This window comes from Rhincodon typus, chromosome 10, assembly GCF_021869965.1.
Source record: "Rhincodon typus isolate 14 chromosome 10, sRhiTyp1.1, whole genome shotgun sequence".
In the NCBI taxonomy this organism is placed as follows: domain Eukaryota; kingdom Metazoa; phylum Chordata; class Chondrichthyes; order Orectolobiformes; family Rhincodontidae; genus Rhincodon; species Rhincodon typus.
In genome coordinates, this window is record NC_063341.1 from 65,608,185 (window position 1) to 65,625,370 (window position 17,186).

The 17,186-nt window shown below is 38.1% G+C and overlaps 1 long non-coding RNA gene across 1 annotated transcript; it reads right to left on the minus strand.

Annotated features, from left to right (window-relative positions):
* Positions 1-235: 235 nt before the first annotated feature.
* Positions 236-16,666, minus strand: LOC125484291. The gene is made up of 3 exons (XR_007263131.1): positions 16,566-16,666; positions 5,284-5,441; positions 236-465 (listed from the first exon to the last, which is right to left on the minus strand). It is a non-coding gene; the product is annotated as an uncharacterized LOC125484291 (long non-coding RNA).
* Between the last annotated feature and the right edge of the window lie 520 nt (positions 16,667-17,186).

Consider the following 17,186-nt stretch of genomic DNA (forward strand, 5'->3'; position numbering starts at 1 on the left):
GAGGAATTGCACTTATGATGGGACATAACAGATTTTAGTGTGGTGGAGAATCTTAAATGCATATCAGAGTTACACCTTCGCAATAGGGTAATTTTCTTTCTTGCTGTTGTTACTGTTCAGTTTTATAAATGATTAAGCAATGTATCCAAATTAATTTCTGTACAAAATGAAGCTAAAATTGTTACTTTTCCCATCAATATTCAAATATAATTACTCATAATACATAACACAATAGCAGGTGACAAATATGTTTATTTAGATTTTGTGCTCTAACATGATTTACTTTTTGAAATAAAGTACCTTAAACGTAACCAGTATGTTAAGATTAATTAAAGTATAAGTTTTGTATCATGGAAACACAATGTTTATATTTTTCAAAAACAATTCTCGTTAATTCTATTCGTTAGATGGAACCTGGGACTCCATTGGAACAAAATATCAAACGTGTCCAATCTTCTCGGCAATCTAGAATAAAACCAAGAAGTATAATTAAACTCCAATGACATGAACAAACAAGTTACTAAAAGGAAAACACAGAACAGTAATGAAGTGCCATACCAGACTCAAAAAGTTAACTCTGTTTCTCTTGTCACAATGCTGCCAAACCAGCTGAGTTTCCTCAATACCGATATGTTGTATTGTCACATAAATACTTTAAAATTGAAATAGTATCCTTTATCAAAACAGTTATTGGCCTAGATGGCCTGAAAATAGATCTCTATCTATGTGAATACAAGAGATAGCAGGGCAGGTAGAATATTAGGAACAACATTGAGAACTGTACCACAATTACAAGTTGCGGGATACTACAGCACAGTTCACTGGTTCTTCTAGCCTCAAAAGTAAATGACGGTGCCAAGTAAAAGCATTTGAAAAGGGTTATACATCAGAATTCTGTGTAATTTTTTTGCTTCCAGTGGAAACTACATAGATAATGAGAGTTTTGAAAAAAGGGGTAAGTGAGAGCTATAGAATCAGAAATCTGCAGCATTTTTGTCCATCACGTCAACACCGGTCAAAAACAATCTAATTGTTCTAATTGTTATCTCAGATTCTCCAGCATCTGCAGTTCCTACTATCTCTAATTGTTCTAATTCCATTTTCCAGCACTTGGCCCATGGCCTCGTATGCCTTGGCATCACACGTGCACATCTAAAATATTTATCTTAAATGTTATGAGGGTTTCTGCCTCTACCACCCTTACAGGCACTGAGTTCCAGATTCCTCCCATCGCCTGGGTGAAAATGTTTTTCCTCATATCTCCTCCTGTACCTTCTGCTCTTTATCTTCTATCTATGCCCCGGTCATTGCTTCCTCTATCCTAATATGTTTCTTCTTGACTACCCAATCTCTCAAATTTCATATATCTCAATCACACCCTTTCTCAATCTCCTCTGCTCTATGGAACACAACCCCAGTGTGTCCAACCTCTCTTCATAACTGAAACTCTCCAGTTCAGGTAACATCATGGTTAAGTATCCTTTGCACTCTCTCTAGTGCTATCACATCCCTCCTATAATGTGGCTTCTGGAACCGCACACAATGCTCCAGCCTCACCAATGCTTTGTGGGAATAGGTGGAGAAAGTCAACCTTCTCAAGATCAGATCAGTCACAATTTTATTGAATGGTGAAGTAGACTTAGCGCCTAGCTCACTCCTGATCCTACTTCTTGTGTTTTCTGCCCTTACCAAACTAATTAAATGAGACAGTTGGAGGGATGTGGTGATGGTAATGCAAAGCATTATAATTATGTATAATAAACATTATAATCCAAAAACTTGGCCTTTTGTATATCCTGTGCTATAACAGATCCCATCCACACACAAAATCAATGTCCAGCACATTAAATTCTACTCTAACTACATTATGTACTTTAGTACAACTGGACTTCACACCGAATACCAGTGTACACAGAATATGAGTGTTGACTAAACTAACTAAAACAAATGGATGTTGTCATTTAATATCCAGTTAACAATGTACATCTAGTGCGTACTGTGTGCTTGGTCTGCAAAAGGTTTTGCAAAAGCAGTTAAGGTTTTCATAGCAAAAAGAGAACAACCCTATTAGTGCCCATTCCCGTCAACAAGCTTAAACTCTCAAGTTCTCAATAAATATTTAGATTCAATCAACTCAAATATAGGCTCTGGTTATATGGATCATAGGTATGCAATCAAATCAAGCATAAATGACTAGCTATGTCCCACAAGGGTTTTTTTCTGGAGTTTCAACCATTCCTATCATTTATGAATGATGTATTAACACAATGGCAAACTATAGTTTAAAGTTTGCTGCTGACACAATGATTGGTGACATAATTAGTGTAGATGGAAACAAAAAAATTTCAAAAAGATATTGACATATTCAGTAAGTGATCAAAATTGTAGCATAGACAGATTTTGACAGTGGAAGGTGAGAGGTCAGATATTTCAGACTGAACCAAAAGATACATCTGAATATTCCCCAAAATGTTGGGAAGCTTGCAAAGACTAAGTTCAAAGAGATTAAGTGATCCATCTACATAATTAGTAAAACATACCAGTCAGGTATAAAGTGCATTACCAAAAAGACCTTTGAATGTAATCCTTTACCTCTAGGAGGTTTTGCTACATGTATATAAAGCTCTGGTTAGATCACATCTGGATTATTGGGCACAGTTCTGGGCACCACGCTGTAAAGAGATATAACTAAAAACATCTGAAATTAGGAGTCAAACGATGACCATGAATCCATTGTCGATTGTTGGAAAAACCCATCTGGTTCACTTTAGGGAAGGAAACTGCTGTCCTTACCTGGTCTGGCCTACATGTGACTCCAGACCCACAGCAATATGGTTGACTCTTAACTGCCCTCTGGGCAATTAGGGATGGGCAATAAATGCTGCCTGGCCAGTGATGCCCTCATCCCATGAATGAATAAAAAAAAACTGTCTTGGAAGGTGTCTATTGCATATCCAAATGATACTAGGCTAAGTTGAGTAAAGATTAATATACAAAATAAGACAAGGGATGATTTGATTGAGTAGTTTAAAGAATTTATGACAGAATTGATATTGTAGGTGGAGAACTTTTTCAGTTGGTGGGGGAGCCCTGGAAAAGAGACATAATCTAAAAATGAGAGTCAGGCCATTCAGGAGATAAGTTAGAAACAGTTCCTCACACAAAAATGTGGAAGAAAATGTGGTACTCTCTCCCACAAAAGCAACAGATAACTAAGAGTGTTAAAAGTGGCTAGAGAGATTAATAAATTGATTTTAATTGTCCAAAAATTCCCTAGATTCAGGAAGGTTCCATTAGATTGGAAAATCACAAATGTAGCACCTTTATGCAAAAAAGGGATGGAGACAGAAAGCAGGAAAGTACAGGCCAGTTAGTTTAATATCTGGCATTGAAAAGATATCAGAAGTTTTATGGAACATATATTAGAAAATTAGATGAGTTCAAGATAATCAGGTAGAGTTAACATAGTTTTGTGAAAAGGAAATCATGTTCAACCAATTTAGAATTCTTTGAAGAAGCAATGTGTTGTGGATGAAGGAGAACTGGTGGGTGCACCATACTTAGATTCCAGAAGGTATTTGATAAGGTGCCACAACAAAAGTTATTGTAAAAAATAAAAAAATAGAGCAGGGATAACATATTGGCATGGAGAGCTACAGGCAGTTCTGGGGCCTCAACTTTTAACAATTTATATAAATAATTTGGATAAAAGGGACTCAAAGTATAGCTGCTAATTTTACTGATGACACAACCGCAAGTTGTGAAGAAGATGCAAGGAGGCTACAAAAGGAGGTGGACAGATTAAGTGAGTGGCCAAAGATAGGGCAAATGGAATATAATGTGTGAAAATGGGAAACTGTCCATTTCTGCAAGAAGAGTGAAAAAGCATATCACTTAAATGGTGAAAAACTGCAGAGCTCAGACATAGAGGGATCTGGGTACCCAGCACATGAATTGCAAAAGGTCAGTATGCAGGTATAGCTAGTAATTAGAGAAACTCAATTTTGTTTTGATAGAGGATAGGAGTACAAACATATGCTCCAGTAATACAGGACATTAGTGAGACCACATCTAGGGTACTGTTTACAGTGTATATTTCCTTACTTAAGGATTTAAATAATTGGAAACAGTTCAGAGATGTGTACTAGACATATACCTTTTGGGAGCAGTCAGTCTTAGGGGGAAGGGTTGAAGAGGCTAGACATATATCTGGAGTTTAGAAGAGTTTGAAACACAAGATTCTAAGGCATTTTGACAGGGTGGGTATGGAAATATGGAAAAACGTGAGAGAATCTAAAGCTAAGGGTCATTTCTAAAATTAAGAAGTCCACCACACAAGACAGAGATGAAGAGAAGTTTCTGACAGGATCACAAGTTCTCAGAATACTCTTCATCAAAAAGGCAGTGGAAGTAGTCTTTGAAATTTTTTTTTTAAAGGCAGCAGTAGATAGATTTTTGGTAAGCAAGGGGGTGAAAGATTACAGGGTAGGCTGGAATGTTGTTACCAGATCAGCCATTGTTTTATTGAATGGCAGAGGGAGGCTACTCTTGCTCCTAATTTGTATTTGTATTATTGATAAATTTAAATTTGAAATTGATAGATTTTTGCTGGTCCAAAGACATGAAGTGAATGAAGTTACGGTGTAGACCAACCATAATTTCATGAAATGATACTACAGAGTGACAGACTGAAAGTCTTTGTGTGTTCTTATGTTCCTAAATGACATCAGGATTATGATCATATCCCAATTTGCAAGCGATAGAGATGCAAGAAAGTAAATACACTTACAACTGTTGAATAAACACAGAATCAAACTTTATAATAGGAGGACAGCAACAAAAAGGGATCAGGAGGCAACAAACAAGAAAAAGAATGAACGTATCGTCCCTGAGAAAGGATCTTTACACTTCACAGGTAAGTGTCAAATGAATACTATCCTAGTATCCCTGAGAGAAACAGTAATGAACTGCATGAACGTTAATTATGCATTGGTAATTTATGCTTACTCCAAAATGAGGATACCAAACCAGGAAAAGCAGAGAATGTTCTATAACAAATAATCAATCGCAGGCAAGAAGAAATAAAGGATCCACAAATGAAAGCTTACTGCTGGTTTTCAAAACTTAAAATTAAGAACATGCTCATTGAAAATAACTGCGATAAATAAAAATATGTATAGTCTTAACAATAACTAAATAGACTATGCCAGTGGAAGACAAATCTTTAGTTTTGTAATTCAAACTATGACAGTCTTGTATGTCATCAAAACATTGGTTCCTGACCTGATCATTTTCTATTGTCATCATGACATTTGAAAATATTTCTCAGGTTCTCCAGGTCTTCACTCTGGATATGAACCTCTTCCATAAGTGTAGACATAAACAGTTCTGAAGTGAGCTTCTGCAGAGCTTTCTGTAGTGCTGAAATCTTCACAGCTAGCCTGCATCAAAACAGACATACAGATAGTAAGGAGTTTTTTCAAAAGTTTGGAATTTTTCTATTATTCAAGCAATCTCCTTTAAAAATATTTCCAGAGATGTTTTTAAAAATTATTTTTACATAAAATGACAAGTTAAGGTTACTCAGCTGAAGATCAATAAGCAGTTGTCAGTCACCATAGTCTTATCATAGGGTTGCTCTCTCATTAGAGAAAGATGACTGGTGGTGGTCTAACCTGAGAATCACTGGGCCTTGGGCAATGGGAGAGGTTAGGAAGGATAGCCCTTCATGGCAACCTCACCAGTGCAGGAACTGAACCCAGGCTGTTGGCATCAATCTGTGTCACTCCAACAAAATAACCAATCCCCAGTGTCAGATGATTACAACACTTAGACTATCCATGATTCTGGGACACAAAATGAAGCAATCTCAATTTAAACAGTTAGTTATTTGGCACACTTTTCAAACCAACAGAAAATATGTTCTTGCTATATGCGCAACCTAAGAAAGAAGCTTGGAAAAAGATACAATTAGTTTAAGAATTTTTAAAATCAGCTGCTTAAATCTCAAAAAATATGATCACAAACAATGGTGGATTAGTTTCACCTTTACATATGGAAATCTTCAATTTACAAGTTTCATCTTGCAGAGATCTCAAACAACATCTAATTTATTAGCATTGCAGTGGTGAAGCTGTCATCTATGAAAGGATTTACTTTGAGGAAATCCTCATCTGCAATCTGTTAATGCAATATTGAGTTTTTTTTAAACAAAGTGTATAATTTTCTGGGTAATGAAGGAATTTGTTGTAATTTCTAATTAAACAGCGATAGGATAAAAATTCAGCATCTAGAAAAATATAATAACAAAGAATCAAAAGAACTATAGATGCTGGAAATCAGAAGAATAAACAGAAATTACTGGAAAAACTCAGCAGGTCTGCCAACATCTGGGGAGAGAAAGTAGAGTTAACATTTCAGGTCCAGTGATCCTCCTTCAGAAGAGTTCTGAAGGAGGATCAATGGACCCAAAACATAGAAAAATATGTATTTATTTAGCAGCTATTACATGAATTACTTGAGAGTTAATTTTGAAGTATAGTCACTATTTTGCACAACAGCAGCTTTTGCTCATCCAAGTGAAGCTGCTGAATACACAGTTTACATTATGAAATGCTTTTAATAGAGTTAAATGTTGCAAGATGTTTCACAGGATTGTCAAGAAAATAATCTGATTCTGAGCAACATAAGGAACTATTAGAACAGGTTAGCAAAACTTGGTCAAGAATGTGGGTTTTAAGCAATGAACTAAAGGAGAAAAGGTGCAGAAGCTTAGAGAGAGAATTCTAAAACTTGGAGTCAGGCATTTGAAAGCACAGCTGACAGTACAGCAGTCAAATTCAGGGATCCACAAGAAACCAAAATTAGAGGAGTTCAGAGATCATAGAGGACTAAGTAGGATAAAGAGAGGAGAGAGGCAAGTCCATGGAAGAATTTGAAAACAAAAGATGGAATTTTAAAATCAAGGCTCCCCAGATTGGAACCAATGTAGATCAACAGCACAGAAGTGATCATGAAATGGTTTTTGGTGAGTGTTTGAGTAGAGGCAGGATTTGGGTGAACTCACGTTTATGAAGGGTGGAAGATAGAACCAACGGCCACAGTTTTAGTAACTGGACAACAACTGGGCAGTTACAGAACTGTGAAGCACGCATTTTTCAAAATTTTCTTTATAATTTCATTCCTTGCTTTAAATAATTGAATCAATCTTGAAACAAGGCTGAAACCTTTAAATACATAACTAAATTTCTGATGTAAAACCAGCAAGTTGTGAAAAATTATTCCAAATTTTCTTTTTATACAAATTTCATAGAATATATGACTTCAGCAAGTTATGGCTTGATTCAACAAACTATAGAAATCTTGTGCTTCAAATATCCAGGCTTGCAAGATGTCAAGTTGAACACTATTTACCAGACAATCACTGTTATTATCTGAAATAGCTTCCAACATATGGGTAATGTAGATTTTTTAATCTACCTGCAATTTTCTGTAAACAAGCTGAGGTTATATAAACAGACATAAATACACACCTCTTATAAAAAAAATTGAATAGGGAGGGTAACCAGAACAGGTAACGAAGATTCGGTGTTGCAAACACATGCTGCAATTTGAGGAATCATGCTGCCCTGAGCTATCAAGGAATCTACATAAATGATTTTTTTTCCCATTGCAAGTACATGCAGTATGACTCTGAGTAGAACCAAACAATACTAAAGATTACATTTGTCAGTCATGAAAGATTTCCTTTCTTATGACAAAACAGACCAGAATTTCTCAATAGCACACTGTACCAAAGACTAGCTGTACACAATTGATATACAAGTCCTAGTTATTATTTTCCAAAGCACTTTAAAATAAAACTCTGCTGCTGTATACAATTTTTCATTCCTCTGATTTTCGCCTAAAAAATTAAAAGTTCAATATCGATTGTCAATGTTTTCAAAAGCATTACGTCACTTGATGTGAGAGAATAAAACTCATACCAAGCGTTGACAACTAGTGCCATTTAGCGAAAAGAATTGTAAATTATTTAAGCTGGTTAAAAAGAGAAGCACTTCAATTATAATCATGAAAATATTAGAAACAGCCATCAGTGATTGGATTTAAAGACATAATTATCAATACTGCTTTTTCAGAGAGATTCAAATGCTTCATATTTCTGAATAGCAAAAAAAAATACTTTTAATACATCATACAAAACAAAACATGGATAATATTTAACATTGATAAAAACAAGAGAAGGGGACAAGAACACAGTGAGTGGCAACATCTCATTCATACAGTGAAACATTTGCCTTAAAGAGATTAAAATACTTTGCTTCCACCACCTTTTGGGGAAGAGAAAGGCTCATGAATCTCAGAGAAAATTCTCATCTCTGTCTTAACTGGACAAGTCATTATATTAAACAAAGCCCCTGCTTTGAGAATGCCACCCAAGAGGAAACATCCTTTACGCAAGCAACCTGTTAAGACTCTTCAGGATCTTACATGTTTCAATCAAGTAACCTCTTACTCTTCTAAATTCCAGTGAATTCAAGCCTAACCTATCAGCCATTTAGCTTAACATCGGTCATTGAGAAAATGTTAGAGTCTATCATAAAGGTTGTAATAGCACAGTGTTCAGAAGTACATAATATAATCTAGCAGAGTCTGAATGACTTCATGAAGGGGAAATCATGCCTGACCAATTTATTGGAATTCTTTGAAGATGAAAGAAGAATCGGTAGAGGGAAACCAGTAGAAGTAATGTTTTTAGATTTCCAAAAGGCATTTGATAAAGGTATCATATGTTCAGCTAATTAATGTGATAAAGGGCATCATATGTTCGGCTAACTAATATGATAAGGGCCATGGTGTTGGGGTAGTATATTAGCAGCTGGATAGAAGATTGGCCAACTCATAGACAAAGAGTTAAGATTGGGGGTCATTTTCAGGATGGAATAATTAACTAGTGGAGTGCCACAGGAATTAGTACTGGGGCCACAATTATTTACAATACACAATGGATTAAGGAAGTAAATGTACCATCACCAAGTTTGCAGATGACACAAAATGTGTCAGTCAGGTTGTAAAAATAGCAAAGTCTATAGAAGGATACAGTCAAGTTAAGTGTGTAGGGAAGAACTAGGCAGCTGGAATACGGTGTGGAAATGTGAGCAGTTATACACTTTGGTAGGAGGGCTGAATTTTATTTAATTGGAGAAAGACCTCAGAAAGCTACAGCACAGAGGAACTTGGAGATTTTGCATAAATAGCAAAAAGCTAGCAATCAAGTTCATGACGTTATAAGGAGGACAAACGGAATGCTGGTTTTTATGGCAAAGGGAAAAGAATGCGAAAAATAGGGAAGTCTTACTAAAACTACACAAGATACTAATTAGATCGCATATAAAATACTGTAAACAGTTTTGATCCCCTTATCTAAGGGAAGATATTCTAGCATTAGAGGTAGTCCAGAGAAGGATCACTAAGTTGATCTCAGGCAAGGATTCATTTTCTGAACAGGAGAGGTTGAGTAGGTTGTGTCTGTACTGATTGGAGTTTAGGGAATGAGAGGTGACCTTATTGAAACATACAAAATTCTTTGGGGAGTTGATAGGGTAGATGCAGAGAAGTTATTTCCCCTTGTGGGAGACTTTAGGACCTAATGGCATTATCTCAGAGTAAAGGGCTCCCCAGTTAACACAGAGATGAGGAGAAACTTCTTCTGAGGGTAATGAATCTGTGGAAATCTTTACTGCAGAACATTGTAGTGCCTGGATCATTAATTATTTAAGGTTGAGCTGGATTTTTAATCATTACAAGGAAACATGGATTACAGGGAAAAGACAGGAAAGTAGAGTTCGAGATTAGTGAATCAGATCAGTCATGATCACGCAGAATGGTGGAGCAGACTTGATGGGCCAACTGGCCTACTTCTGCCCCATGTCTTAGGGTCTGTCCAACATATCCTCATAAGGCAACCTGTCCAGTCCAGGTTTTTGTCCATTTTACCTTCTTCGAACTGCATTCAATGTAATTATATCCATCTTTACTCTACACAGCATGCCAGATAATACCTCAATGCCTTGTATAGCTGAAGCATAATTTTATTACTTTTGTACTCAGGTGGAGGAGGGGAAGCAGCAGTCGGAATATTATCTCAGAATATTATCCCCAAAAAAGCTAAATTCAAGATTCCATTCAATGATAAATAGAACTCTATTTTGGTAAAATTCTGATATCAGATATACTTCATTTCTGAAAAACTAAATTATTGACTGAAAATTACATACTCCTTAGTCATCCTTAATTGCATATTTTGTACAGGATATTTCATGAACTATGACGGTTGGGTGGATCTTCACTGATATTACATATGGTGCCACAATGTGGCTGTACATAGTTCCTCAGCAGTTCAAAATAAGTTAAGACATGGTCAGCAAGTGCTTCTAAGAGAAGGGATCACTCAAATAGTGCACTTAGACATAAAATCAAAAAGAACACTACATATTTTAAGGACAAATGTTTTAGAGCATTATGACTATTCACAAGTTTATGAGCAAATCAACCACATTACAAGCACCTGATTAGTCTAGAAAAGCTGCCACCAGGAAGAGTGATATAGAATATGTTTTCAGCTACTCTTGTATCATTCTAGTGCTGCTGGTTGCCAACATGCAGGTCTTGCACAGACAGCAACACCTGCAAGCTAAAGACGCCAGTCTTAAAAAAAAACTAAAACTTGCATCTGGGAAGCCCTTACAAAGTAGGAAACACCCAGTTAAAGATAAAATATTTTTGAATTTCACCTCCACAGAGTCTTAGAGCTCAGGAACACACAAAATATATACAATTAAGGATAAATGCTGCAAAAGTGTAATTTTATATTTCTGATCATCTGTGCCTTTGTACATTGGGAGCAAGGACCAAGTGCAGCTTTCAGATTGAAAGGATTAGATGAAAATTGTAAAATGGTTAGGGCATACAGATTAATTGAACCTACTTTATTCCCATGCATCTGCTTCTATTTTAACATAATCAGATGGAACCCAAAATATTTTGTGAAGCAAAGAATGAGAGTTGGCTGCTGTATTTCCTCTGTACTATACTACAGGCTGAAGTGCTGTAGCATTATCATTGGCAGAAGGCTGTGATTACAGATTCATTCCCATTATAAATGTAAGCATGAGAACATGCAATAAAGAGAAGTTGATTTAGAAAATGGCCACATAAACAAGATTATTACACTTGATTGCTTGTTCTGAAATACAAGTTGAGACCCAAATATGAATCTGTATGGTAAGACAGATAAATAACATGCTATTTTAGCACTGACATCAGCAATGATAGAGACAATTTGTTGTAGTGACAACATGATTTAGTTACTACACACATGCTATGCAATCCATCACAGCTGTTTTCACATTTGCACTTGCATGCAATCAATTTTGCAGCAAATTCACACAGTGATGAAATACACAATTTGAAGGTAAACACAACATTACAATGCACTTGGACCACCATCCCTAAAATCCAGCGTGCAATAGAAGTGAACTTGGAAAATTGAACTACAAAATATAGTTCAATTATAAAGCACTTTGGGACTTCCAGTAGTAATGAATACCACTCCACAAGTACAAGTCCTTTTTAAATAAAGAACCCCAATCAACGAGAAACACTTAAAGGCTGGGTCCACCTACTTTAGAAGAGATTAAACTATGGATAGTGATTATAAAGTATGGGGATATGATGTCATAGTGATATTGTCACTGGAAATAGTAATCCAGAAAATCCATGTAATGTTCTAGGTATCTAGGTTGAAAGTTCACCACACCAAAAAGGTGGAATTTGAAATCAGATTAAAAACAAAAAATTACCTGGCATTAAAAGCCTAATGTAAAACCATTGTTGATTGTCATAAAAAATCCATCTGGTTCATTCACATCCTATATCAAGGGAAAACTTCAGTTGCAAATGGCTAAAAAGTCTAAAATAAAAGAAACTGGTGGAACAATGTGCATTGTCATAGGCATGAGAAACAACAAGAGCAAACTCAGTCCTATTGACCCTACAAAGTCCGCTTACTAATATCTGGGGGTGCTGCCAATATTGTGACAGCTGTGTCACAGACTAGTCAAGCAACACAGTCTGACATAGCCATAGTCACAGGGTCATGCCTTACGCACAAGGTCCAAGACCATCTCAATTCCTGGGAATGTCTTGTCCCATTGGCAGAATATACCTAGCAGATATGGTATACACAGTTAGGTGGGAGTTAACCCCACCTCCCATCAGCAGATGAATCTAAATACCATGTAATATACCAGTTGGAGGAAGTACTGAAGATCGCAAGGATGCAGAATGCATTGTGGATCGGCAGGGGGCGGGGGGAGGGAGGTTGGTGTGTGTGGCGGAAGGGCAGAGGACTGTCCAATACCAAGAGTGGCTCGGGCAGCACCAGTAAGAACTATTATGGTTGAGTCCTAAAGCACATTGCTGCTAGACTTGGTCTGTGGCAGGCGAGATGGAATAAACAAGACAGAAAAGCATCCTTGACCTCATCTGCACCAATCTGTCTACCGCAAATGCATCTGTCCATGTCAGTACTGGTAGGAGTGACCACCATATAGGCCTGTGGAGATGAAGTTCCATCTTCACGTTGAGAACATTCACCTTCTCATAGTGCAACACTGTCATAGTGCTAAATAGATAGGCTTTGAACAGATCTAGCAAATCAAGGCTCAGCATCAATGAGATGCTGTGGGCCATCGGCAGTAGAAGAACTATACTTAAAAATAATCTGCAACCTCATAGTCTGTCATATCTCCATTCAACCGTTATCATTAAGCCTGGGGTTGAACGCTGGTTCAATGAAGAGTGCAGGAGGGCATACCAGGAGCAGTACCAAGCATATCTAAAAAATAAGGTGTCAAACTGGCAAAGCTACAATGTAAGACCATTTGTAAACCAAACAGGATAAGCAGTAAGTGATAGACAGTTGAGCAATTCCACAATCAACAAATCAGGTTTAAGCTCTGCAGTCCACACACATTCTGTCAGGAATGGAGACAGACAATTAAACAACTCATTGGAGGAGGCAACTCCACAGATGTACCTCTCCTCAATAATGGTGGAGCTCAGCATATCAGTGCAAAAAAGGTTGAAGCACACACAATCTTCAGCCAGAAGTGTTGACCTACCTCAGCCTCCTCCAGAGATCTGCAGCATCACAGATGCCAGTCTTCAACAATTTGACTCACTCCATGAGATATCAAGAAATGGCTGACGGCACTGGTTGCTGCAAAGTCTATGAACCCTGACAACATTCAAGCAATTATAGCACAGATGACTTGTGTTCCAGAACTTGCTGCTCCCCTAGCTATGCTGTTCCACTACAACTACTGGAATCCACCTGACAATGTGGAAAATCCTGAACACGCAAAGCAAGACAAATTCATTGTCGCCAACCACCGTTGCAAAAGTCTACTCTCGATCATTAGTAAAGTGATAGGAGGGGTCAATGTTATCAAGCAATTCTTGTTTAGCAAAAATCTGTTCACTGATGCTCAACTGGGGTCCTCCAGTGTCATTTGTTATAGCCTTGGTTCAAACATGGACTAAAGAGCTGAATTCTAGGAATGAGATGAGAGTCACAGCCCTTACATCAATGCTGCATTTGACTGAGTGTAGTATGAAGGAACCCTAGCAAAAGTAAAATCAATGGAAATCCTGGGTAAACACACCAATGGTTGAAATGATAGCTAGCAAAATGGACGATGGTTGTGGTTGTTGGAGTTGATATGACGCATCTCCAGGAGTCCCTCAGGAGTAGCATCCTAGGCCCAACTATCTTCAGCTGCTTCGTCAATGACCTTCCCTCCATCATAAAGTCAGACGTCGGTATGTTTATTGATGATTGCACAATGTTCAGCACCATTCACGATTCCTCAGAGTCTGAAGCAGTCTATGTCCAAATGCAGTCAAACTTGAAATGATATCCAGGCTTGGGCTGACAAGTAGCAGGCAGTGAGGGATCAGATCAATAGCCTTGGTAAAGACCATGTAGGCAATATCCACTGTCCTGTCCTCAATCAATCATCTTTGTCACTTCCTCAAAAAACTCAATCAAGTTTGTGAGACATGATCTTCCCTGCACAAAGCCATACTATCTATCTGTTGCTAATAAGTCCCTATTTTCCCAAATGTGATTAAATCCTATCCCAAATAATCTTCTCCAATAATTTCCTACCGCTGATGTAAGGCTCACCTGCCTGTAATTTCTTGTATTAACCCTGTTGTTCCTTTGTTTAAGAAGGCCAATGTTGGCTATTCTCCTGTCCTCTGGGACCTCCCTTGGGACTAAACAGGATACAAAGATTTCATATAAGGCCCTAGCAATTTCCTCCCTCAGTGCTCTGGGACATGAGATCCTGGGGACTTTTCTATCTTATTGCTTTTCAAAATACCAGGCACCTTCTCCTTGGTTAATTCTATCTCAGTCATCTCCCTTCCCTTCCTTAACTTCTTTTTTCATTTCTGGGGCTAGGCTGGCCACCAATCTCCACTACAAACCCACAAACTTCTAGAGTTACTTGGACTATAATCCTCACACCCTGCTGCCTATAAGGACCCAATTCTGTTCTCCCAGTTTCTCAGCCTTCATTGCATCTGTTCTGATGAAGCTACCTTCCACAGGAAATATTTACCCTTTTCCTCAACTGACAATTCCCCACTACAGTGGTTGACAGTACCCTCAGCTGTGTCTGGTCCATTTCCCACACTTTTGCCCTCATTTTTTCTCTTCCCCCTCAAACCACTGACAGGGTTCCCCCGTTCCCACTTTCCACTCAAACAACAAAGAATCATAAGCCACCATTGCCACCACCAACACACTTTCCTCTTCTGTCCCTTATCAGCATTCTGCAGGGACCATTTCCTCTGGGACACCCTGGTTCATTACTCCTCCATTCCCACCATCTCACTACAGCACCTTTCTATGCAATCACAGAAGGTGAAACACCAACCCATTTACTTCCTCCTTTCTCACTATCCAAGGTCCCAGACACACCTTTTCAGGTGAAGCAGGAATTTACCTGCACTCAATCTAATTTACTGCATTCAACGCTCACAGCGTGATCGCCTCTACACTCGGGAGACAAAACGCAGCCTGAGTGACTGCTTTGCGCAATATCTACGTTTGACGCAAAAAATAACCCCAAGCTTCTAGTTGCCTTCCCTTCAACACATCTGTTCCCTGGCCAACATTTCTGCCTCAGGCCTGTGGCAGTGCTCCAGTGAGGCTCAGCATAAGCTGGAAGAACAGCATCTCATTTTCCACTTGGAGCTCCTGCAGCCTTCACGACTCATCAAGTTATACCATCTTTTTCTTGCTATCAAGTTCTGGAGAATGGTCACTGGACCAGGAATGTTAACCTAATTTTCTCCACAGATGCTGTCAGACTTTGAGTTTCTCCCACAATTTCTGTTTATGTTTCAGATTTCCAGCAGCTATTATGTTGTTAGGGAAGTAATTTCTCCTCATTTCAGTCCTAAATGGCTTACCCTGTATCCTGAGACCAATTCGGGATTCCCCGGTCATCAGGAATATCTTTCCCCCATTTAACCAGTCGGATACCGTTACAGCTTTCTCAGTTTCTACGAGATTCCCCTCATTCTAAACTCCAGTGAATGTAGTCCTAATTGATCCAGTCTCTCTTCATTAGTCAATCCTGCCATCCCGGGAATCAGTCTTGAAAACCTTTGCTGCACTCCCTCCATAGCTACAGCATACTTCCTCAGATAGGGAGGACTAAAACTGCACACAACACTCCAGTAGTAGTCTCACCAAAACATCTCTGCTCCTGTACTCAAATCATCACACGATGAAGGTCAACATATTATTTTCCTTCTTCAGTGTCTGCTAACCTACAGCGACTAGTGTACAAGGGCACTTAGGTCTCATTCCTCCTCCCCCTTTCCTAATTTTTTGCCATTCAGATAATAATCTGCCTCCCTGCTTTTGCTACCATAGTGGATAACTTCACATTTATTCACATTATTCTTCAGCTGCCATGAATATGCCAACTCACTCAACTTGTCAAAGTCACACTGAAGCATTTCTACATCAACCACAGAACTCCTCCCACCCAGCTTTGTGCCATCTCCAAACGTGCAGATATTACATTTAGTTCCCACATCTAAATCATTAGTATATTTTGGTAAATAGCTGGGATCCAAGCACTGCTCCCTGCAGTACCCCATTAATCACCGGGTGCCACTCAGAAAATGATCTGTTTATTCCTATTCTTTGTTTCCTGTTTCTGGCCAGTTCTCCATCCATGCAAGCAGATTATCCTCAGTTCCGTGCACTTTAATTTTAGTGCTAATCACTTATGTGGGAATTAATTAAATGCCTTCTGAAAGTCCAAGAAAGACACACCCAGAAAACTGCACGGTCCATAAAATAGACACTGAATACCAGAAATAAAACCAGCTGCAAACAATCCAAACCAATTCCTTCCATTACAAAGCAGCTTAGTGTCAAAGATCTTTCATCACTCAACTCATCACATGCCCAGTACCTTGCTGAATCCAAAAGAAAGCTAAAACAAAATCTCGTAAGGCAGCTTGCTGAATGTAGTCTCCTGGGCAAAGAATTTCCATTAGAAGCGATTAATATTTGATGGAAGCACCTGAAACGCTAATGTTTATCTTGTGACGAGTTTCAACATTTCTGAAATTCAAGGCCAGCAAGTATTAAAAAAAATGCATGTTTACACATATCAATCTCAATTTTATATAGTAAACAGTACCAATTTTCACCTTTGAGTAGTTCAGTGTCAGATTTACTACAAGACTGAAGTCAGATCCCACTTTTCCAAACGCACATGGATAAACAATTCAGAAAATGACAAAATTAAGTTGCTACTCAATTGTATGATCGCAGTCCTTGGGAAGTAACTATCAAAACGGGAATGACAAGCAATGAGTTATTCAGCCATTCTAGACTGGCAAGCCATTCTGGTTGATATACCTCAACGCCACTTAAGTGTCTTTATTCCATATTTACCAAACAAAACTATCTTAGTCTCAATTGTCTCATTTTTTTTGGGTGGTGTACAGAGAGAGAAAGTGTATTCCAGTTTTCCACTGTCCTTTGTTTGCAGAAGTGCTTCTTAATATTAATCCTGTAAAATTTCCTT